This window comes from Rhipicephalus microplus, chromosome X (genome assembly GCF_043290135.1).
Source record: "Rhipicephalus microplus isolate Deutch F79 chromosome X, USDA_Rmic, whole genome shotgun sequence".
NCBI classification, from domain to species: Eukaryota; Metazoa; Arthropoda; class Arachnida; order Ixodida; family Ixodidae; genus Rhipicephalus; species Rhipicephalus microplus.
Window position 1 is genome coordinate 99,204,139 of NC_134710.1, and position 23,889 is coordinate 99,228,027.

Here is a 23,889-nt window from a genome sequence, read left to right on the forward strand (position 1 = left end):
AGATCGTGGGATCAAAGCGCGGCTGCGGTGGCTGCATTTTCAATGGAGGCGAAAATGCTGTAGGTCCGTGTGCTCAGATTTGGGTGCACGTTAAAGAACCCCAGGTGGTCTAAATTTCCGGTGCCCTCCCCTATGGCGTCTCTCATAATCGTATGGTGGTTTGGGGATGTTAAACCCCACATATCTATCAATCAATGAATCATGTTTTGTTTCACACATCTTGCTGCGTACAAACACGCAGATAAACAAATATTTTGATAAAAGGACCTATATCACAGGTATTGGCAAAAAAGCTGGGGGTGAAAAAGCTCGCCTAGGCAGGAAAATAAGCTTGTGTGGTGTTGTTTGCCTACTACAAATGGCACTACACATTAAGTTGATAGTGGCGATATTGTTTGTACCTTTCGGTGCTGGCCATGTGAACTTCCTGCGTTATAGCGCTTGCCATTCGAACGCACCCGCCTACCCTCAATGGTCATGTTCCATGATGTCATCGATGCTCATATACAAGCATGGTAGATACAGCTAAAGACGTTGGCTTTCTTTCATACGTAATCCACAACCATAGCTGGGCATGGCAGAGTGTAAATATTACAAAGTTGAGACAATAACTATGTCGATAACAAGTAGGCCACTTTTAGACATGCACGTGGAAACAAACTACTCCACTACGGTGAGCTTATTTCACAAAGTTAGGTTCCATTTAAAGCACATCCACAAGCTCATCAAGTTCTACCGCGCGCCTTCCTCGCGCTGCCGAAATCGGTTCTACATTGTGAACTACTCAACTCCCTCTGTGCCATTTTGCAGTGATTACAATGAGACACTACAGCAAACTCCTTAAACGAACGGTGTATAGCAAATCTATGGAGGATCAAAACTTACACCGTAGACAGGGGTTCGAGGTGCATACAGTATTCTTCTCACGATGATTGTGCCGGTCGAGAACGTTTTTCCACACCCGTTGAAACTTAGAAACGAGATACGTGATCGCACAAGTTCAAAGGCATTCCGCAACGACTCAGAACTCTACTTCTCTGACGGCGTGTCTTATGTGTCACGCGAGGAGGCGTGTCCAATTCGGTGACCCGTCGTCATGGCAATATTGGTTTCGTGCCTACTAGCATTTTTTATCCTTTCATGGCCCTTTCATTAAATCCATACAGAAAAGAAGGAATCGAACGTTGCTTTTCTCAATGCTACACAGACATAGTGCAAAAAAAAAAAGAAAATCGATCGACGTAAATTCGTCTATACAAGGCATACGTATGACTTACGACAAGTTTACGAAGCAGTATCGCGAACTTAAAGCTCAAATTGGTGTTTCTTCGTGTTGTTTTTTTCATGATCAGGCTTATTAAGCTCATGACGCCCATTGCAGCAATCAAATTCTTAAATGCAGCTAATTACGTCTCTTAACACATCAGCTATATTAAAGCTATATACCGTCTCTTCAGCGCCAAGCATTTTAATCTTTTTTTATCAAGAAAGCCATCAACTGGAGAAGTAAAACATAGTCCGTCACGTCAACTTTGCTGACTTATAAACGGCCGTTGAGTCACTTCTCGCGAACTTCAACTTTTCGCTTTTTTATATGTACCCCTCATGTGAAAGCTCACGTAGATGATCTACCAGGTTTTTCAACAAATAAAAAAATAAACAATAAGAAATCCTAGCTTGGGGCCAGTGAAAATAAATCCGCCTTATTATTTTATCGCTTTGCTGGTCGCTGAACTTCGTTAAGTTACCAGAACAGCTCGAACGTTCGTAGGATTGGTCGAGCTGTTCGCATTTATTTTTACTTCCCCTGTGCAGTTACGCAACTGGTGTATATTTCCAACACTCACCGAGCGGACTGAGCGATGGGTTGAGCGGACTACGGAGGTCAGGAGTATGGTACTGCAGTTCGACTCACTCGAAACTTCGGCACAGGAATCAGCGCAACGTACTCAGTCCTGACAGTCGCATGTGCAGCAGCATATGTGCACACAGTAAAGCGGAGCTACCGTATTTTTATGACGCCTGTTGACAGACTGGAACTGACTCTTTACAGCCACGCAGAGATTAGACAGTATAGTGTCGTCTATAATTGAGCTGCCCCTTCTTCACGTTGATAGAGCACGGTTTCAGGCGCGAAAAGACGCTTATTTCTGCAGCCCATAAAAGCATGGTGCAGAGTCTTAAGTGAGAGAGAAAAAGAGAAAGGAGGGGCATTGAAGAATAGGAAGAGCGGAGAGGGACCACCGCATCTTAAAGTATGTGCACAGTATGAGCACCTAAACCTCTCACTTTCCTTTCCCCTCTCGTTCTTTTGTTTTTCTCTTGCAATGGTGTACTTGACCAACTTTTACGGCGTCCGCTTTGTAGTGATTTGGCCGGAGCGAGAAATGCAGTGTTCGCATCGTTTCCACCCCGAATGTAAAGTGACATGTAATGGCCTGGAGCGGACGCATCAACGTGTTTCAAGTACTGAAATCGCTCGACGCCACGGCACACCGATAAATTATTACGCTGGCTTTGTTCGAAACTGGTTCAGCTACGTCATATGTGGCCGTAGTATATACTAAGGGGACCTTGGATATCTCAAGGATTCTCTAAATCACATACACTCAGTCACGCTCAGCGGGCTTCTTGTAGGCACGCATTCCTAAGCATTTTGCATACGTCATACTTTGATCTGTGTCAGGGAAACGCAGTTACATACTACGATTCGGTCGTCTGCCCATTTGGATGATGGCTACCAAATCCAAATACCAATTCTTCACGTTTCATTCTTGACAGCGTCGCCCAATAGCACGTGATCTGTTCTATCGTTCACTCTTACCTAACCTTGAAAGAGCTCCGTCATCAGCCGCAATTGCGTTTGCGTCCGTTGCCTTTCTGCTATCACATGATCACGGACTTTCATTGCACTCACTTACGTCAGATCCAGCAACAGTAGAAACAGTATTGATTGATATGTGGGGTTTAACGTCCCAAAACCACTATATGATTATGAGAGACGCCGTAGTGGAGGGCTCCGGAAATTTAGACCACCTGGGGTTCTTTAACGTGCACCCAAATCTGAGCACACGGGCCTACAACATTTCCGCCTCCATCGGAAATGCAGCCGCCGCAGCCGGGATACGAACCCGCGCCCTGCGGGTCAGCAGCCGAGTACCTTAGCCACTAGACCACCGCGGCGGGGCAGTAGAAACAGTATTAGCGAAGGATATACGTGACACTGTTGCACTTTGGAATGCTGCATTTCTCTGTGCTTACTACAGTGAGTTCACTTCAGCATTTACATGCACGGGAGTGGAAGCTGTTCATACTTTGCGTCATCGCTTGATCGCTACGAAATATATACCTTCGTATTGATTCTAGTCTCATGTTTCTTGACGTTAAGCCGAAGTTATGCAAGCAAAATATACTTTAAGAAATAGTGCAAGGAATAAAATGAGAAAAGAAGAGAAGAGGAAGACCCAAAGAAATCGTAAATGTATAAAAATATTAATAATTGCCCAAGTAATAAAAAAGTCATAATCTAACGCAATGTTGGATTCTAAATTACACGGTATAATATTATCTGGTACTTTACGTCCCAAAACCATGATACGATTATGAGGGACACCGTTTACACAAGGCTCCGGAAATTTCGACCACCTGGTGTTCTTAAACGTGTACTGATACTGGACGACTGATACACGGGCCTCTATCATGTCGCCTCCACCGAAAGACAACCTGCGCGGCCGTGATTGAATTGGCGACCTTCAGGTCCGCAGCCGAGGACCGAAACCCGAAGGAAGAGACGAAGAAAGCGTCGTTTCAAAATGACTGTGTGTTGTAGTTAGCATACGCATCAACATACTTATCAGCTTAAGTATCAGCTATCAGTTCTTTATGCTATGCTTTATCATGTTCATGACTCCCTACGATCTAAATGACCTATTTACGATTAAAGAATTATTTTTTTCGGCCCGGGAACTTCAAAAAAAAGGAGGGGGGGAGCGAAGAAAAGGTACAAGCCTACGTCTGCATTCTCTTCGATGAAACGATCAGGGCATAAACAATTTCGCTGCTAACCGAGCATCAGGTGCTTCCTAAAACTCAGCTGTTCAGAACATCAAAACGAGCTTACACTACAAGTATCCATATAGATTTTCGTCTCTGCACCACCTGGCACATTACACGCTTTCTGCGCTATTACGGCTACTTGTAATTAATATACTAGGCCTCGCTGGGGCTTTGTTGAATAACAATGGTGAATGGATCACCGAATGCGTTAAAAACTCTAAACGTAACGCTGTGCTCTTTTTTGTTTGTTTGTGTGTGAAAAGCCTGCGTCGAGAGACGTAATCTATCTATCTAACGTTCTTGGCTGTGTCCCTAAAATTAGTATATTTGATTGTTGGATCAAAACACGACCGAGCTGTACACCGGCAACTGTTCAGGTTCCAAATATGACTGACTACACTGATTCCGCCCCTTGATGTCATTATGCCTCACACCCTCCTGTCTTGGGAGAAATTCACGGATCGTTCAACGCTAAGACACGTAGCGCCTGGAGGTAAGCGCCTGTAGCTGTGCCTTGTGAACTGAGATATTGGCACCCAAGCCTCAATTTTTTCTCTGAAGTTTATTTAGCGACGTGAAAAAGCTTACAACTTACTTTTGCTGCTCTTAGTGATATTTATCAATTCCGTTCCACAAACTGTAATTTCAAACAAGTGAAACGTCCGGCGAGTTCCTTGGAAAATAGTGACGTCTGCATCTTGCCCGCATTCCGAATTAGGTCACGAAGGGGAAAGAGCCAATAAGCTTCGAGCTGACTGATTGATATGTGGGGTTTAACGTCCGAAAACCACCATATGATTATGAGAGATGCTGTAGTGGAGGGCTCCGGAAATGTCGACCCCCATGGGATTCCTTAACGTGCACCCAAATCTAAGCACACGTGCCTACAACATGTCCGCCTCAATCGGAAATGCAGCCGCCGCAGCCGGGATTCGATCCCGCGACCTGTGCGTGAGCAGCCGAGTACCTTAGCCACTAGACCACCGCAGCGGGGCGGCAGGGCTGGATTATCTTAGAAAGTGCATTGCACGCCAGCCGTTTTCGCGCCCTTCAATGAGCACACTGTGGGGTACGCCTTCTGTACCATGATCTAAACGGAACTTTTATGTTTCAGTAAAAATGCCAGTGTAGAAGCTGACCGCGTTTTCGCCTGTAGATCAAACAACATTGAAAATTAGTGACAGTGGCTGTGGGCCCATTCTGCAGACGTATAAGCAAGAAACCATGTAAGCTGAAGTCTCGGACAGTAGGGACGTATACGCAGAAAGAGGGGGCACCACCTTGATTGATATTGGGGGCTGGGCAAACAGATGTGGTTGACTGTTATTCTGTGCGCTTTATGCCATGGTAAAATGTTATGTAGAAGGGGGGCGGGAGGGGTTTGGTGTGTCACTTTTTGGCTACACCACATGTGAACGGACACCTGCTTGGTCAAGTTAGTTCTGGAAGAATTGAGCAGCACATGTATGACGTAACAAAGAAGGTTTCGTCGAACGCTCTGGCTGAACACGCAGAAGCAACTGGCCACAAAACAGGCCGGAGTAGGGTTAAATTAACAAAAAATTATGGAAAAAAAACTTGGCTTCGGGGCTTTATCTTGACTCTCTGACAATTTAAACAACGGCGCAGATTCTTTAATGGGATAACGACAACTTCCCCCACATATACGCGCGTAAGTCGTCTTTTAAAACATCCATAATCGCACTGTTCGCACATAATCGCGCAGTTTGCGGTAACGGAAACGTTCTGTTTCGTTGTGAACAATTGTGGCCGGTGCTCAATAGGCTTGAATCAACAACCACAACAATATAGAAAGAGAGAGGTGACAGTGGCACTGCTGGCGACCGGGACAGTGACATCGCGTACGTAGCGCACTGTGGCGCGCTGCCGATAACTTTTACTGCCGCTTTCCGGATAGTGTAGTCTCTAGAAGTCCACACACATGAAGTGAGAGCAAAACAACACCGTTCAAAAGTGAAAACATCGTGAAGTCGCAGTTAAAAAGAACGCATACAACCACCAGCTTTCACTCACCAGAGCGAGGCGAGATCACGTGATCCAACCATGCACCTCACCACGATTGCAACCCGCTTCTGCAGTGGTGGAGTTCGCGCCCAATATTATATTAAATGTGGCTTATGCAGTGCGGTAACGTCACCCATTATCATTTGCCTCCTCCACAACCTCACATTCCTCTCTATCTCCTTGCCAATACAAGGCTACGACATACTTTACCCTCTCCCACACTGCTTTAATTCTCCGCACTCAAACATCCCTCCTCACCCTGACTTCCCTCCCCCACCTCCTTGCTAGAGAGTTACTGCGTCACTTAACCCCGTGCACCCTTCACCCTCTTTCAATTCAAGAGTCTCTTCTCTATACCATAATAAGCATCTCTGTATACGCCGAGCTATAAAAGCTGCTCGGCATAATGCTGCTGACTGGCGAGTGCGTGTCGAGTTTTGCGTGGACATCAGCGGCCATACGCCAAGTTTTAACAGCTCATCTGTTATTACTGTTACTGTGCGTCTCAGTGTGTTAAACGTAGTAAATTAATACACAGCTTCTCATACGCAGGAGTTCCTGAAAACTGACGTGTAGCGATACGTATACATAAATCTTACAAAGGATTGCATAGAAAGGTTTTGTTTAAGAAGCCCAGATCATCGACAGATCGATTCAAATAACGGTTTGTTAAAGGGACATTAAACTCAAATAACAATTTAAGTCACAGTGAAAGTTCAATGTATGACGTACAAAATGACGCTATCAACGGTAGTGCCCTAATTACCAAGAAATTATTGTAAATGCACGAGAACACATGCGCCACAAGTAGGACACTCGCAAAATGTTCCTGATGACGTCAAACTTACCGCCCACAATTCAACCACTAGTAATCGAACTAGCTACACTAAATAAAGAACCTTTCGTGCACCAAGAAACAATATGAAATGCTGCTTGTTCGTTTCTGTTTCATGAAAAAAAGAACCACCGGACGTCACTATAGAGAATGGCGCGAGTGGTTCAGAAGCTCAATATTTGCTGGGTTCAAATTTTGCTCGCAGGACACAGGTGTCAACCTTCCTGATGCGTTCATCAGTAAAATTTGCTGCGCACTGCAACGCAACAGCTTTTTACATACCCGTAACCTGAGCAAGAGCTTGTCGACCCCTTATATCTGTTATAATATGGGCAAAATAGGCAGATGATTTACGATAATCATGCCTGTCGATGTCGGATATGTTTCGCATCGGATATGCAAAAAACGGCAAGAGCAAGGTAACAGGAAACAAAAGTTTCAAGCGTAACGAGTTTATTACAATCAAAATAAACATAAACACCGACGAGATATCATTGATAACACGCATAACTACATAAATAAGGCTTTACTAAATGCATTAGCGGCGTCTATGTATGACTGACCACATGCGTGTTGTCTTGAAGAGGTCCTTTAAGGTCCCCCACAATTGGGTGTGGGTCTGGGCGTCGTTGGGCTGTGACTTGGGCACTGGCTTGGACACTCGGGTCGGACCAACGATGACAAGTGACGGCCTGTGCACACCGTGAATAGTTGGTCTGGTCACCATGAACAGCTGGTGGGCTCTCATGAACAGCTCTTCCTGCTTGTCCACGCTTCGTTCTTTTAACCCATAATGGAAGAGCGGTATGTTGAACATCAGGTTGGTCGAAGGCACCGGAGGCATATTCGAGAAGGGGTACTTCTCAGACTCATACGGCAGTGTAGATTCACTTGCGTCAAGTGACAGCTGCATGAAGTAGATGCAGGACTGTAGCGCGCGAGGGCCGAAGCCGCATGAGCAGCCACGGCATCGGTACCACAGTCCGCGGCTGCAGCGTGGTAGGCCCGTTGTCCCGAAGGGAAGCAGAGGGATAGAAAGTTCGTCTTTCCACATGTTTTCGCGGCGATGCTATCCAAACACAGTGCCAACGAACAGGGTATGCAAAGTTCGCCCACCATCAAAAGCACCAAGCGTTCACGGCCTGCTTACGCCTTGAGACACCAAGCAGAAAGAAACGTCAGCGCTTGCAAACGAAATAAGCACGCTCACTGGATCGATGCCTCGCGATTACGTGGCAGAGGAAGAAGACGCAGGCGCGTGATACTTTTGCACTTCTTTTTCTTCATTGAATAAATTCTCAGTCCTGATTATGATTGATATGTGGGGTTTAACGTCCCAAAACCACTATATGTGAGACGTCGTAGTGGAGGGCTAAGAAAATTTCGACCACCTGAGGTTTTGTAACGTGCACCGAAATCGGAGTACACGGACCGGAGCCGGGATTCAATCCCACGACCTGTGGGTCAGCAGCCGAGTACCTTAGCCACTAGATCGCCATGGCGGGGCAATTCTCAGTTCTTAATTCTGAAAAAAAAATAACTGTGGTATAGACCATCATACGAGTGCCATCAAAATATGTCACGAAGTATGGTCGAGCAAAAAAATAGTTTTCTTTTTCACCACAGAGACTGTGATTAGTGCACGTATCGAAAACAGTTTTGGAGCCGAGAAACACTAGATACGGGTGTTTTCGAATGGGTGGATGGATATTAGCAGCATTTTCTTTGAATTGTGGTAATGGCTGGTGTCACGAAGCCTTTTATCGGTCCTGTATGTGTTATGTAGATTGTACCAAGCGGTCAATTCTGACTATTCTACATCTCCCTATTTTTCAGTGTTACCATAAAATCTTTTATTTTATGTGTTTCACCATTTTCTGCCACCTGTCTATCAGTCTTCTCTAGCTGATATCCTCCGCAAATTTAATTATGTTTCAAAACTATTCCCTACCAGTACCGTAACTGTCTTTGAAAAGTTATGCTGATATAGGGCTGAAGTGCTCCTTGCTTCATTACCACATAGATACTGTGATCATGACACGCGAATAGAACATGCGTCATGGTTTTCGAAACCTTCGCTCATGTGAACCACCAATCGTCCTTGTTAGCTAATTTTACTTCTGTGCCTTGGCGTTTTCACACAGCTCGATTTCAACTCAAGTAACAGAGAATCTTCGCTTGAATTTCCTTCTCACTTTTCTCCTCATATTTCACGATTTGCTGTTCTGGAGGGGCTAAGAGAGGAAAGACAGGGTTCAGTTCTTTGCCCTCGTACTTACTTACTGAGTGGAGAGGGGGAGCTCTAATGCCGGCACTTTTCCCAATTTGCACTCCCCTAATGTTAAATGTAGGAAGGTTTTTTTTTTTTAGCACTATATGGCACATTTCGTGCTTTCCGTGCTCTCACATGCTTCTGTATGGTTTTGCTACTACTGTCTTGAAAAAATGGGCAGCTTCAGAATTGGACACGCTGAGATAGCTTCTGCTTTGCGCGACACGTTATCTTCGTTACTTAAGGGTACCCACGAGGATAGGGTGTGACGCATGCGCAGAGGTGATTAACTCTAATGAAAAACTTCGTGTGCCATCTTATAAAACTGCCTAATACCGAATAGAGCTCCGAATAGGAAGCCTAAACGCAGTTGTGTGCTTTATGAACTTTTTTTTTCTTTTTAGTAGCTTGCACCGAGAAACGTAATGCACCCGTTAAACGTTTTGGCTGCGTTGAGAAAACTTGTGGGCCTATTTGTGCCATCAAAACATGTCCAAGCTGAACACTGTTCAAGTTGCCAATATAACTGACTACACTTACTTCTCTCCTCGATGTGAATACTTCATTGCATCCTTCAATGGAGGTGGAAACGTTGTAGGCCCATGTGCTCAGATTTGGGTGAACGTTAAAGAATACAAGGTGGTCCAAATTTCCGAAGTCCTCCACTATGGCGTCTCTCATAATCATGTGAGGGTTTTAGGACGTTAAACCGCACAAATCAATCAATCATCGAAAGTGACAAAATTTGAATCAAATAGAATGTGGTCAGAAACATGAGATATCATTGCGAAGTTGATATCGCTGTTCTTGTGTGCACAAATAGAACGGGTAAGCAACAAGCACTACACGCAAAAAATATGGCGATAAGGGCATGCTTGAGAAGCATGGCAGCTTTTTACGAAAACATGCGGCCACGGTAGCCGCGGCGTGCCTCGCTTCACATTTTTTCACTTCCCTGTTACGGGCAGTTCTGCTCTTAATAAGAAGTTGTGGCGCTTCGAGCGCGAGATCTGTTTTGATTTTGCCCTCGAAAATCGATGCCGAATATCTCGATCTGCGTACAACTTGTGATTTATAAAAAATGGCTATGCCAAGAGATATGATCACAGCCTGCAACAATACAATAGGATTAATTAAAAAGGTATTTAGAGAGTTTTGCTTCACAAGATGCCGGTTACCTATAATCGAGATGGTGCTCGCGTGGATAGAAAAGGGAAGGCAAACTCGAAAAACGGCGAACACTCATTTCGCGAACACGCATAATTAACGGGCAATAAGGTTCTTTACGCCCAAAAAAAGAAAAAAATATATATATATTCAGGGCAAAGCAGAATGGTTAAACGCACAGCCGCACTATATTCGCCACCCTTCGCGGAGAGAAGAGCTAAATACATGGATAGGTGGTGAAACTTCATTAAGAGTTCTAACGTGTTTTTTCTCGTTTTTTTTTGTCTTTAGAAAGGCCCCAAGAATCTTCTTAGTTCGCGACTGAAGAAGAAATCATGAGACCTTGTTACGGCCGAGACTGTTCAGCGATTGAGTAATGGATTTTTCTTTGGACTAGTGCGTTGGCCACGCGTAATTATTCATGTGTCAGCCGTCTTGGCTATAGCCTGTTTGGGAGTGAGGCGTTACTGCGCTTACTTTTTTTTTTACTGCCGTGCTTGTTAACGTCTAAGCCGTGAACTGAGGATGAGATATAAGAGCGAATGATGAAGCTCATGGACTTCATTGGACTAATCGGCTGGCGTTGTGCCGCCGTTGTTAAAGCTGACACATGCGACAACTGCGCACTTCGCTGCTATGTTTCTTTTAGCACCATTGTTGACCGCTTATAGACGTATACCATGTTTTTGGACAGTGGTGGGCACCGTTCAGCCCGTGTCCGTCCAGCCCAAAGATCGCCACCGCCCTCCCACCGCGCGGCGCTCGAAGGTAGCTTTGCAGCTACACGGCCGTTCCGCACGTGCCTCTAGACCAGCAGTGGCAGCTGCTGTGGCAGTTGACACATTATCATAGGGGGTGGTGATGAGCTTGGGACTGGGCGAAACCTGCAAGCCACTACGTCGTTACAAGTGTCTCAGTATATCGACGGTGTCCACCACCGTGCACTAACATGGTAGAGGCCTATAGAGTAACGGTGGATGGTATGCGGAGTGCATAAAGTGGAGAAGAGAAGCAGTTTCATCAAGCAATTCACGGATTTCACGCTGATATGTTTGCCGCGGAAGGCACGGTATCTCCGTATAATTTTCTTTTGTGTCACAGAGAATGAAATAAAGACACAATGTTATTGCGAAAACCCCACTTTATAGCGGCACTCTGAGCTCCAAATTGCTCTGAAACGTGGGCATGCCCGTTGCTCAGCCGTTCCGCAAGCTGCTATTTCAACCGAGATAAACGTCGGGATAGTTTCTGCGAAAATAATGACGTCCTCCGCTCGCCCGCATTCTGATTTAGGTCACGAATACGAGAAAGAGACAATGCGCCTTGAAATGTGACGCATGCAGCTGAACCGTGAGAAGTAGCAGCAGCACCGACAAGAGATGTCATGAAACATACATATATATATATATATATATATATATATATATATATATATATATATATATATATATATAATAGGTCGCCCGATGCCAACCGGTGCGCTGCGCTTACTTATACCCCCCCCCCCCCCCCCCCTCTTGACCTCAGTGCGCAAATCTGAAGTGTAAGTTGAACATACGTTATAAATGTGTCCTATTATTGCATGATTGAATGTCAAGCTGAGTTACGCTACTCGTCTCAGTATCAGTTTTATTTTATCTTGCACTGCCGTACAAGCACGTCTTTACTTTGTGTAGGTACATACGCGAAAAAAAATAAATATCCCCAGGCCTGTGCGGAACGCTAGTAGTCACAGCGAAAGCATGAAGAGCGGCCTTTCAGAGCCTTTTCTAGACCCTCCTTAGGTAAATGCTAGAAGCACACTTGCTGCTACCCACTACGTCCTAAGTAATCATGATTTCTGTGTAGTAGACCGGCATTCACTATGCTATGCTCGTCATTCTTCAGAGAAGTGTTGTATCCGCTAAACGCAACAATTTTTGGTGCCGATTCTGTGTTGCATTCAGTGGCTGATAATAATGATGAATTACGCCTGAAGCGGGTATGTGCCATAGTTATGAACTAGCTTTTCTAATGCGTTGGATCATTGGGCGACCCACTGGTTATGTGATTGGCATTGTGTGACACCCGCTTGTTCCTTTGCTGTTCTAAAACGCTTTATTACTCATATAAAAGTCGTTCTTTTCGCGGCATCAAGCCTGGTCACGGCAAGTTTCCGAATTATTCTCAAGCACCGGCGTGGCTCAGCGGTACATATTATCCGTGGCTGGCAGTCAGTGGACCCTGGTTTGAATCCCAATATGTCACCACGTCTTTGGTAATTTTCTTTAATTTTTAGGGGCGAAGCTCTTTAAGGCTTGGGCTGTGCGTCCCCTGTATGTAGCCACCTCTCGTCTAGTTCTTGCAGTGTTCAATAGATGGCAGTACCTGTAGCTGATGATGAAAAGATGCAAGATGTTATAAACTAGACGACGGTCCTTGTAGTTGATGATGAAAGATGCGAGATGTTATAAAAAAGTAATGATGCCTCATATGGCGCGTGTCATTGGTGGAAGGCAAGAGTTCACTAGATGGCGGTATCATCCCCTGTGTGTAGACAACTCTCGTTTAGTTCTTGCAGTGTTCACTAGATTGCGGTACTTGTAGCTGATGATTAAAAGATGCACGATCTTATAAAGTAGACGGGGGTACTTGTAGATGATGATGAAAGATGCGAGATGTTATAAAATAGGAAATATGTCACATATGGCGCGTGTTATTGGTGGAAGGCAGTCGTTCGATATAGGGCGGTGACGTACGCTAGGGGGAGCGTTGTAATAAAGTCGAGTGGACAGAATGTACTGCAGATTCATCGTTTACCAGGTTTACTTCCGGAGCTTCACCCACTCATCATCATTCACTTCGTGGATATGGCGGCACTTTTTTTTTTATTTCTTGTGATACGGACACCGGCGGACAACAGCGGCGCTGCGCGCGACCCGTGTTGTGATCTCACAACAGCTTTCGCTCTAAAACGTGTGTGCATCTATGTGGTCCTATATATATTGCCACAGAGATTGCTCCTGATATTATATTTACCAAGAGAACCAGCGAGACGCTGTGTGGACGTCTACAGTGCCTCGCGCGTCTTCGCACATCTCGTGCACGGGCCGAGCCGAGAGAATGACCTGGTGTTGTTAAGAAAGGGACACGTGGGCGAAGTGCTTCCAGAGACTGTTCTTTGTATCATACCCACTTTTCTTCGCGACTATTAAATCTTAGTGTCTGTGTGTTCCTCCTCTCGTATTACGTGAAAGCATCAAGTCTTGTACTGCTGTCAGTCGGTTCTGCCTTTCAGGCCCATTGAGGCTTTGGCAAGCCAACTTTGTAATTCTGAGATGGTTTTTAAACAGCTAATAAAAGATTATAATCAATATTGCAATTTATTATTATTATTATTAATATTATTATTATTATTATTATTATTATTATTATTATTATTATTATTATTATTATTATTATTATTATTATTATTATTATTATTATTATTATTATTATTATTATTATTATTATTATTATTATTATTATTATTATTGCGCCACTTCAAACGTAAAATAAAGTTTCAATCGATCAATCACTTCAAACGTTGAGAATTGGGACCAGCTCGCGCCCCCATGTTCACGAAAAAAATTTAGGAGATCCCACGTGCCTTGAAAATCGACGTTGTGCGAAGCATGCGGAGAGATGTGACCATGTTGTAATTCGTTTATTGACTGACACGTTATGAAATGACGCCAAACATATGTAGAAATGTTGCATGCAAAGGCATACGTTGTGTAGTTGCAGATGTTTATACAACCAGTTGTATGCACTTGCCCAACGATGCCAACAGGACATGAATATTAGCGACACTGGGTGCGATAAGCTAGTAAGAAGCGATGGTACTCGAGAGTATTGTAGCCCTGGACACTGCTACATAAATGAACGTCAGTGGTGGCACCTAACTAAAACTGACGTTAACCCCACGTGACGACTGTATCATAGGAGAACGTATGTATTATTTATAAAATTGGAAAACGAAAACTGCAACCACAATTGACGTTCACGAATATTAGGGTATACTTGAAAAGTACTTCAAAGACCTGGCTTGAATCTTTGTTAAAATATTTGATTGCCTCGCAGAATAGTGGGGTTCGATTCCTCCTGTGACCATGACACTTATTGTTTGCGTTCGTAGTGTCAATGTTTGTCTTAACGCCGACGCGTTAAAATTACCACTGTGTGTTCTCGTCCTTCCTGGGTAGATACTAAGTGTCAATAACCTGTGGCCCATACCAGCATTCCAGTGGCACATACACACCTCCGGATATGTGCCATTGTCTGAGGGAAACTGTTTGACAATGTATACGCGACAGGATTATGACATTATTCATGTAGTGACCAGTAAGTCAAGTCGTATTTGTCAAACCATCTACTTTCCCATTATAATTCTCGTTCACGCCATGTTAACGGGCTGATTACGAGAACACCCATGACGTTAGCTGATAGATAGATAGATAGATAGATAGATAGATAGATAGATAGATAGATAGATAGATAGATAGATAGATAGATAGATAGATAGATAGATAGATAGATAGATAGATAGATAGATAGATAGATAGATAGATAGATAGATAGATAGATAGATAGATAGATAGATAGATAGATAGATAGATAGATAGATAGATAGATAGATAGATAGATAGATAGATAGATAGATAGATAGATAGATACTAAACGTGCATGGGGTGCGCTAAAAAATGCTTCGCATTTAATTAACAGCACACATCAATGCTTATATACAACTTATTTATTAAAAACTAACCAAATGACTCCCATTAAAATTTCGATCCAGTACGCTATCATCGGTGAAAAGGTCAGATGTCCCGCGAAGATCCTTCCAGTAGAGCTACCCATTTCAGATCTATAAATGCATTCGCTGCGACGAAAGGCAAAAGCAAGGTAGCAGGAAACAACAAATTTCGGGCATGGTCAGTTTATTTATGCCAAAATAAACACACAACAATGACGTAACATGATTTATGACATACATATTCACATCGACGATATCGTAGCAAATGGATTCATAGCACCGGGATATCATGGACAGTATGCATCTACACATATTTTTTCAGTCAATAAGAAATATTAAATGATATAAATAACAAATATATAACAAACGAGGAACCCTTCTGCTTATTAGTTCGTCCATGTCAGTGTTCACCGCTGATGGCACAGTGCTGCAAACTCGGGCGACCCTGAAATATCCAGTAGATACCTGGGCGACCTCGGTACGTGGATGCAGCTGGACTGGCTGGGCTGAACATGAGCTACCCGCTTGGCAAGTGGTCCACTGCGGCTGCCCGGCGTCGGTCTCAATGCTCCTGGACGCACACGTCTGCATCTGGGTATCATTTAGCTGGCTGACATGGGCACTGACCGGGGTAACCGGGCGGGCCCAGCGATGACTGACCTCGGTCAGGGTGCAGCGAAGATCGTTAGTCGGGATTGTCTGCATGAACACTGGTTCGACGGCCTTGGTCTTGTGATCCAGGAATTTCCGTTGTTTCTGCTCATCCACGCTGATACTTTTCACTCCCGTTTTGAAACCCTGCACGTCGAACATTAGGTCGCTGAAGGTCATGAGTGGTACATTCAAGGAAGGGTACTTCACAGTAATGTATGCCAGTGTGGGTCCACTTTCACCAAGCGAAGCTTGTGGGAAGAAAATTCCGGGCTGTAGCACGCTGCTGCTGAAGCCACACGACGAGCCATGACAATGGTACCGCGGTTTGCGGCTGCTGCATGGTAGGCCCGGTGTCCCGATGGAATGCATGAGGGTAGAAATTTTGTCGTTCCACATGTACTCGCCGAGATGCTGTCCTCTCGTTTCACCGTTGAAAGCACGGCTCCGACGACGACGGGGTAAAAACCTCGCTGACAGTGAAGAGGACAAAGCATTCGCTACCTGCTCACGCCTTGGACACAAAGGAACGACAGCGCTTTGACACGAAGCCAGAACGTGCACCCACTCGATGCCTAGCGATTACGTGGCAGAGAAAGCGCCGGATTTTTCATCACTTCCTTTTTTCTTCTTTGAACATTTTCTAAATTCCTTTTTCCGTGAAAAAAAATGAAAAAACCTAGTTTAAAATTCCGGCTGCTTGCCAGTGCCATCAGAAAAAATATGTCGGGTGATATTATGTCACGAATATTTCACCAATGGTATTTTCTTTTTCAGCCAAGAAATGGTTCTCCTTCGATAGAGGTATCAATCTCGAAGGCTACGTTTGTGATAAGTGCATCCGTTGGCAACAGTTTCGGAATCCAGAAGCACATTCAGAGACACACGTGCTCGCACATGTGTGTGTGTGTGTGTGTGTGTGTGTGTGTGTGTGTGTGTGTGTGTGTGTGTGTGTGTGTGTGTGTGTGTGTGTGTGTGTGTGTGTGTGTGTGTGTGTGTGTGCGTGCGTGTGTGTGTTCGTGTGTGTGTGTGTGTGAATCTTTTGAAATCGAATTTCATGGCACCGAAAGAAACGTCACAATTAAGTGAGGGACGAATATAGTAAAAACCAAGCAAATGTGTATTATATTAATGCACTTTTGCTTTCTTCATGAATACATTAATTTCATAATAGCTTCACATAAGAGAAGTGTAAAAGCCAGAATTTTTATCAGTCGATGGATTGATTTGTGGGGTTCAACGTCCAAAAATACCATATCAATATGATAGACGCCGTAGGGGATAGCTCCGGAAATTTCGACCACCTGGAGTTCTTTATTGTGCACCCAAATCTGAGCACATGGGCCAACAACATTTCCGCCTCCATCGGAAATGCAGCCGCCACAGCCGGGATCTTGTAGCAGAAATTGAACCGCTACTTAAACTCTTCATCTTCAACAGCTTGCTCAATATTCGAGCTTTCTGACGTAGCGCATGCATTGCCAGAAATCAAAGTGAAGCTACTCAGTGCTGCACTCTCTGTGGACGATACCATAGTGGCCAAATAAGCGATAAAACCTTGGAGTGCGCATCGCCTTCTTAACTGCTGATCTTGCTTGGGCTCCCTGTGCATGCCTCAACCCTGCCTTGAAAAACTATACTGAGCGCGTAATCTTGGCTGATTAAAACTATCCCAGAATGCCTAGTCTAAGTACAGACGATAAAAGCCCACTACTCCATAACTGATTATTCTGGGAAACAAATTCGCCCGTTAGGCAACATGCGAACCTACGCAGCTAGCGCCCGTAGAGAATAAGGTGTCGTGCCCATTTCTCCCACCGGAATTCTGATATCCGGATGGGCTGCATTAGCGAAAATAGGGAAAATAGGCGTTTTTCACAAATTCTCACGACCTTCAGCAGGTGTCCCCGTCTCTGACGAAAATATTCCTGTCTGCGGGACGGACGAAGCTGCTCCCATTGCTGATGCCTTTGCAGCTGATGATTAATGAATACGGCTTAGCGCTTTATCTCTAACTCACCAACTCTTCCCGCGATTCACATGGTTTCACGTGTGGCGTGATTTTAGGCTTCTGCCTCGCAATAATACATACATTAAGAAGTTATTGAGACTCGTTCATTTACTTGAAATTCGTATAGTGTTTTTCTCCGAACAAGTCTTGAACAAGAGTGTGGCTCTGTGGTATAAGACCTATTTGCCACGCATTTGGCCCTGGTTTGATTCACACTATAAAACGAATGTTTGTCTTAATGAAGGGAAGTTTTTGGCTAGTTGGTCTAGCATCCTCAAGTACGAACCACACGAATTACACACTAGGACACAAGAAGCGGCACTGAAAGCGCTTGTAAGTTTTTCTTGTGTACCCGTGTTGAATTCGCCCTGTTCGCACTTCATAATTTTTGTTCGCACTTCATAAGTTTAAAGACGATAGTCTTTTTTGGGGACCTTCGATGAAAATATTTTGGTCTGTCTGTCTGTCTGTCTGTACATTTCTCAGCTTGTCCAACCTTAACGATACGTCAAACGGCCGACGCCATCTGCAGCGCTTACCAATATTGCTCGAGGTTCAGCGTTCAAACTTGTGCGATTGTCAAATAAAACGCAATCATTGCGCATATCTGAGGTACCGTAACAACACGTCGATGTTTTGTATGTGTGTCTTTATACTAGAGAAGGACATTGTAGGCCCGTGTACTCAGATTTGGGTGCACGTTAAAAAACCCCAGGTGGTCGAAATTTCCGGAGCCCTCCACTACGGCGTCTCTCATAATCATCAGTGGTTTTGGGACGTTAAACCCCACATATCTATCTACTAGAGAAGGACACACAAGTAATTCTCAGGACCGTAGCGTTTAACACGCTGCGCTGACAGTGCAACGCGATGCTCAAAAAGGCAAGTGTTACCAACGCTTTTCTAAAACGACACGGTGGTGACACCTTTCCGTCGCTCTGCGTTCTGCTCCTTATCGCCTTCAAGAATTGTACGCATCTTTCTCCGCGGAAGCACACGCCTTCCTTCGTTTTCAACGATAACTGCCAGATGGCGCTCGTGTCTAACGTGCTTCGATGCGCTCTTTCGCATCCACTGCACGCCCAAGGCACTCTAACGCAGTTCCTCCAAAATACCATTCACCGATTTTCTTGCGTAGAACATATAATAAATGTTTTGTTCACTCTCTCCGGACGCAAGACTATTGTCTTTCGACGACATTTGCAGTGTAACATGCAGATCCGGGGCTAATTTTTTATGTGCATATTTCTCGATTTTTCGCTTCCGAACTAGATGATCATTTTTCGCTCACAGCACGCGACACCGTAACTGGAATTTGTGTGAAGCAAGCCCTAACGATATCACGTTCATAGCGTTCACGCAGTTGTGAACGCCTCCACGGAACCTGCACCCAGAGTCGAGACGAAACTCCTGAGCGCTGCGTCTGCTGCTGAATAAAGCAAGACTCATTGATTCATAAATACGAATGTGACTATGCAGTTTTGAATGCATGCAGCGATAGCCAAGCTACCACTTGTCCCACCAAGTTGCTATCGACACAATCATATATCTCCCCAGAAAGTTAACGTGCACCGTGTAAAATTGAATACGAAATAAGTTTGCTGCAGCCGCTGAAGCTTTGACCAGTACTAGCGCGATTGTTGTATGGCTGTGGATGGTGACCATGCCTTTTTATGGGCCCACAGGAAGTGGCTTCATGTTTTGTAGATAGATAGATAGATAGATAGATAGATAGATAGATAGATAGATAGATAGATAGATAGATAGATAGATAGATAGATAGATAGATAGATAGATAGATAGATAGATAGATAGATAGATAGATAGATAGATAGATAGATAGATAGATAGATAGATAGATAGATAGATAGATAGATAGATAGATAGATAGATAGATAGATAGATAGATAGATAGATAGATAGATAGATAGATAGATAGATAGATAGTTGCTATCTCTGAGTTGCTCTCTCTGTCGCTGTCTTTCATTATATCTGTTTTATATATGCTGGTCAGTAAACTTCTCAGGGTCTCAGCTTCTCGGCGTCAAGGGTCTTCACGGTGTGCCACATATTCACAGTTCATCATGAATGAGTATGCCCCGCATAAAATCGGGTAAATTCCACACTCGCCACGAGTCCACTAAAAATTAAGAAAACAACTTACCCCAACAAATAGCTGATGATGTTAGTGCATGTGAAACACCCCTCTATATAATGCCGTAGAGAACAGAAAATGGGCATGTAGGGAAGAAGAAGACGAATTTTGGGGTATACCCTAAAATTCAGAAAGGGTATGCAATACCTGCATCCCGACGTAGTCTTCAGGCGACGTTAAAGTTTAGCGGAAACGCCCTTCCCGACATGCCTGGTTTCAAGCTTGAGACTCACGAGTGCCTCATCACAGAAACCTCTTTCAAAACACTAATGCTTCGCGCCTACTTTAGTTTCACATTAGTGGAGCTAAGACAGACTTCCCTACATGCTGCGCCCGTTTTTTAAAGAAGCCTGAAGCTGTCTTGACGATGTTCTGCGAGTGGTTTGAGAATGTTTTTTTTTTTAATCCTAATCAATAACAGGCTAGCGTTTAATGAATAAATATGTGAGATTTAACTTCCCCAAAACGCCATATGGTTATGAGGGACGCCGTAGTGGAGGGCCGGCGTTTAAACGAGTCTGTTAATGATCTAGACTTACGAAAGAAAAGCCTTTTTATGCAATCCTTCGTAACAATCAAGCAAGCGTAACGCTACACGTCAGTTTTCAAGCACTCCTGTTTGTTAAAAGCTTGTCATTGACTTACTACGTTTGACACGCTCTGTCACAAAGTGGATATATAAACAGCGGAGCTGTTGAAAATCGGGGTATGGCCGCTGATATCCGCACTAAACTCGGTGCGTATGCGCCCCTGAAGACCAGATGGTACCAAGCAGATTCCATGGGGAGGGGGAGAGAGAGAAAAGTGGCTGAGAAGAAAGAAAAAGAGTATATATATATATATATATATATATATATATATATATATATATATATATATATATATATATATATATATATATATATATATATATATATATATATATATATATATATATATATATGTGTGTGTGTGTGTGTGTGTGTGTGTGTGTGTGTGTGTGTGTGTGTGTGTGTGTGTGTGTGTGTGTGTGTGTGTGTGTGTGCAGCAGCCATGGCAGCGAGTGTGCCACTCGCTGCCATATCTACAGGTGACGCTGACTAACACTCCTACGTTTATATTCACATATAAACCCAATAAAGTGGCTGGGGGGATAGCCACCATGGTAGCTCAGTGGCAGAGCATCGAACACGGTAGTCGAAGGTCACAGGTTCGGTTCCTGATCACAAGCTATCTTTTCACCCACTTTTCTTTCTTCACATTTACATTACAATCGGGTCTAATAACTTCCGCTATACATTTTTTGGCATTATTATCTGTTAGATCTCATTATTACTGTGTAGAAACACGGAAAAACGAGCCTGCAAGTATACACTTTTTTTCCTTATTCATTAACGAGGGACTCGTACTGGCAGACTTGGTGCCGTTAGGTTGTATGCGAGAGACTATTGGTCAGCTGCCAACTCGTGATAAGTTCACGTGATACTTGACGCGCACAGGCTCATAAAGAGTGTGGCACACTGGCTGCTATGACTACAGGTAGCGCTGACTGACACTCTCACGTATAAATTCACATATAAACGCAATAAAGTGGCTGGGGGGGATAGCCGCCGTGGTAGCTCAGTGGTAGAGCATCGAACGCGAGGTCACATGTTTGGTTCCTGCTCACGGCAAGCTATCTTTTCACGCACTTTTCTTTCTTCACATTTACATTACAATTGGGTCTAATAACTTACCGATACATTCCTTGCCATTATTGTCTGTTAGATCTCATGAAAAAAACACGGAAAAACGAGCCCTGAAGTATGCACTTCTTCCCCTTTTATATATATATATATATATATATATATATATATATATATATATATATATATATATATATATATATATATATATATATATATATATATATATATATATATATATGTGTGTGTGTGTGTGTGTGTGTGTGTGTGTGTGTGTGTGTGTGTGTGTGTGTGTGTGTGTGTGTGTGTGTGTGTGTGTGTGTGTTTCTCATTTGCTATTTTACCCTCTTTCGAGGGTAAAGCATAAAACAGAAACGAAATTAACAATAGTCAGTGGTAAAAATGGACCATGAACATGATTTCAACAGGCTGTACAAAAGGGGCTATACTGCCTCACGGAAACATCGCTTGTCACCAATTGATGTTGACAGGTACGAAGGTGGTTCTTCTCATCTGCGGCATGGTAGGCGAGTGTTCATGTCGTATGACTGCATCGTGGGACATCATCATGACGTCGTATGATGACTACTACATGACGCCTCATGATGAAGTCATAAATTGACACCATTGATCTGTCAAAAGTAAGCCGACTCCGGAGGCAGTGAAACATCACGCGTACAAGGCGCACAAGCTTCTACGGAGCGGTGAGCGTTTCGTTTTTCGCCGCGTCAGTTGAGCCCGTTGGCGCTGCGTTGCGCGGTCGTGCGCGTAGCAAGCATGGGTAGAGTGTGCATTATGAGAACTTTCGACCAACTGCCCGCTCATGAAGAACCCCGAATGGACCAGAGAAGGGAGTGTGGCCGTCGGCTTCACTGGACACAGGTCTTCACAGAGGGGAATGTCTATATGCACATTATAGGAAGGGATAATCAGGCCTTCACACATGGCTTTACAAGCACTTTTCAATAAGAGGGCTTTGAAAGCCATGTATGAATCCTTCTCGTATTAGCCTGGCGAAGGCTGGTCCGCCAGCTGAAAACTTTCATTGAAGACGCTTTGAAAAAAGTATTGTCGTCCCGTCCTTGCATATAGAATACGTAGGGTCGTGTGTAGCCCGAAATAGGATCTTCACGTTTTGACGTCAATGTGTACATATACATTCGTCAGAGGTTATGTTATGCCTCCAAAGTTCAGGAAGGAGATAAGAAAGCTTCGTTCTAATGAAGGAGCGCTGTGTTGACGAACTGGAGAAGAGCGGAGCGAGCGATTTCTCAGCACCGATGGGTCTTCCTGGTGCGTTGCGTAGCCGCTGCTCAGTGGCCGTGCGGAAGGAAGTATACGTGAGGTGAATGCAGCGCACCGAGCCTGGTGCTGCCGTGCCGTCCGGTACGCGGCCCCTTGCTGCTCATATATTGAACAGACCTTCGACTGCCATTGGTTCAAGTGTATACTCCCCCCGGGGTGCCCTTCGTGCATAGTGGCCCTCACGTTTCGCGCCAAATGTCGAAAACAAGTGTTAGCGCTTCGTAGACACTTCAAAATTTGTTTGCGCCTGGCTTGCTGGGTGGTCTGTGGTACGAAGAAATACCATTCTTGCTGATGTAATGTAGCGCGACGTATGCCATAAGTTCTGACAATATGCCGTTTTGCATATACGTATATATATGGGCAGATATAGCGGCGCAGTTTAGTGCTTAATCAATCAACGAATAGATAAGTTTCCTTTAGTGGTGCCATAAAAGTGAGCTACAGGGAAATATACTTGATTGACCTGTTCTTTAACGTCCTCATTATTGTACTTTTCTACTATTAGTTGATGCCCCGAAATGTAGATATAACGTTTACTTGTCTTTTTTTTTTCATGGCAGCACCCACTGAATGTGTACAGAAAAGCGGGTAACTAATTAAACGCTGGTGGAAACACATGGAAGACGTTAGAAGCAGGATTCTCCGTGAAAAGCCCAGCTGCTGTAAATACACTCCCCTCGGTGACACCAGTCCTTCGGATCAGTGACGCGGATATACATAGGAACAAGCTCAGAAGTGAGCACCAGCGAAGCAATCAAAGTAAATATTGATATTCTGATTTTGTGCTTAAGAAGATAAAAAATAAGACCTACCAAATGAAAGGACGAAGGAGATATGAAAAAAATGCTGCCCATTTTTTCTTGCAATATATCTTTAAATAGTGAAATTTCAATGATAAGAAGCTAGGCTTATTTTTCCAAACTTTGCCGTTTGTTATATCACTATACCGCGCACACAATCGTGGGTATACA

At 44.1% G+C, this 23,889-nt stretch overlaps 1 protein-coding gene across 2 annotated transcripts in view; it reads right to left on the reverse strand.

Annotated features, from left to right (window-relative positions):
* Positions 1–23,889, reverse strand: part of LOC119176310 (uncharacterized) — a 39,085-nt gene that overhangs the window by 7,897 nt on the left and 7,299 nt on the right. The gene's annotated exons all lie outside the window — the stretch shown is intronic.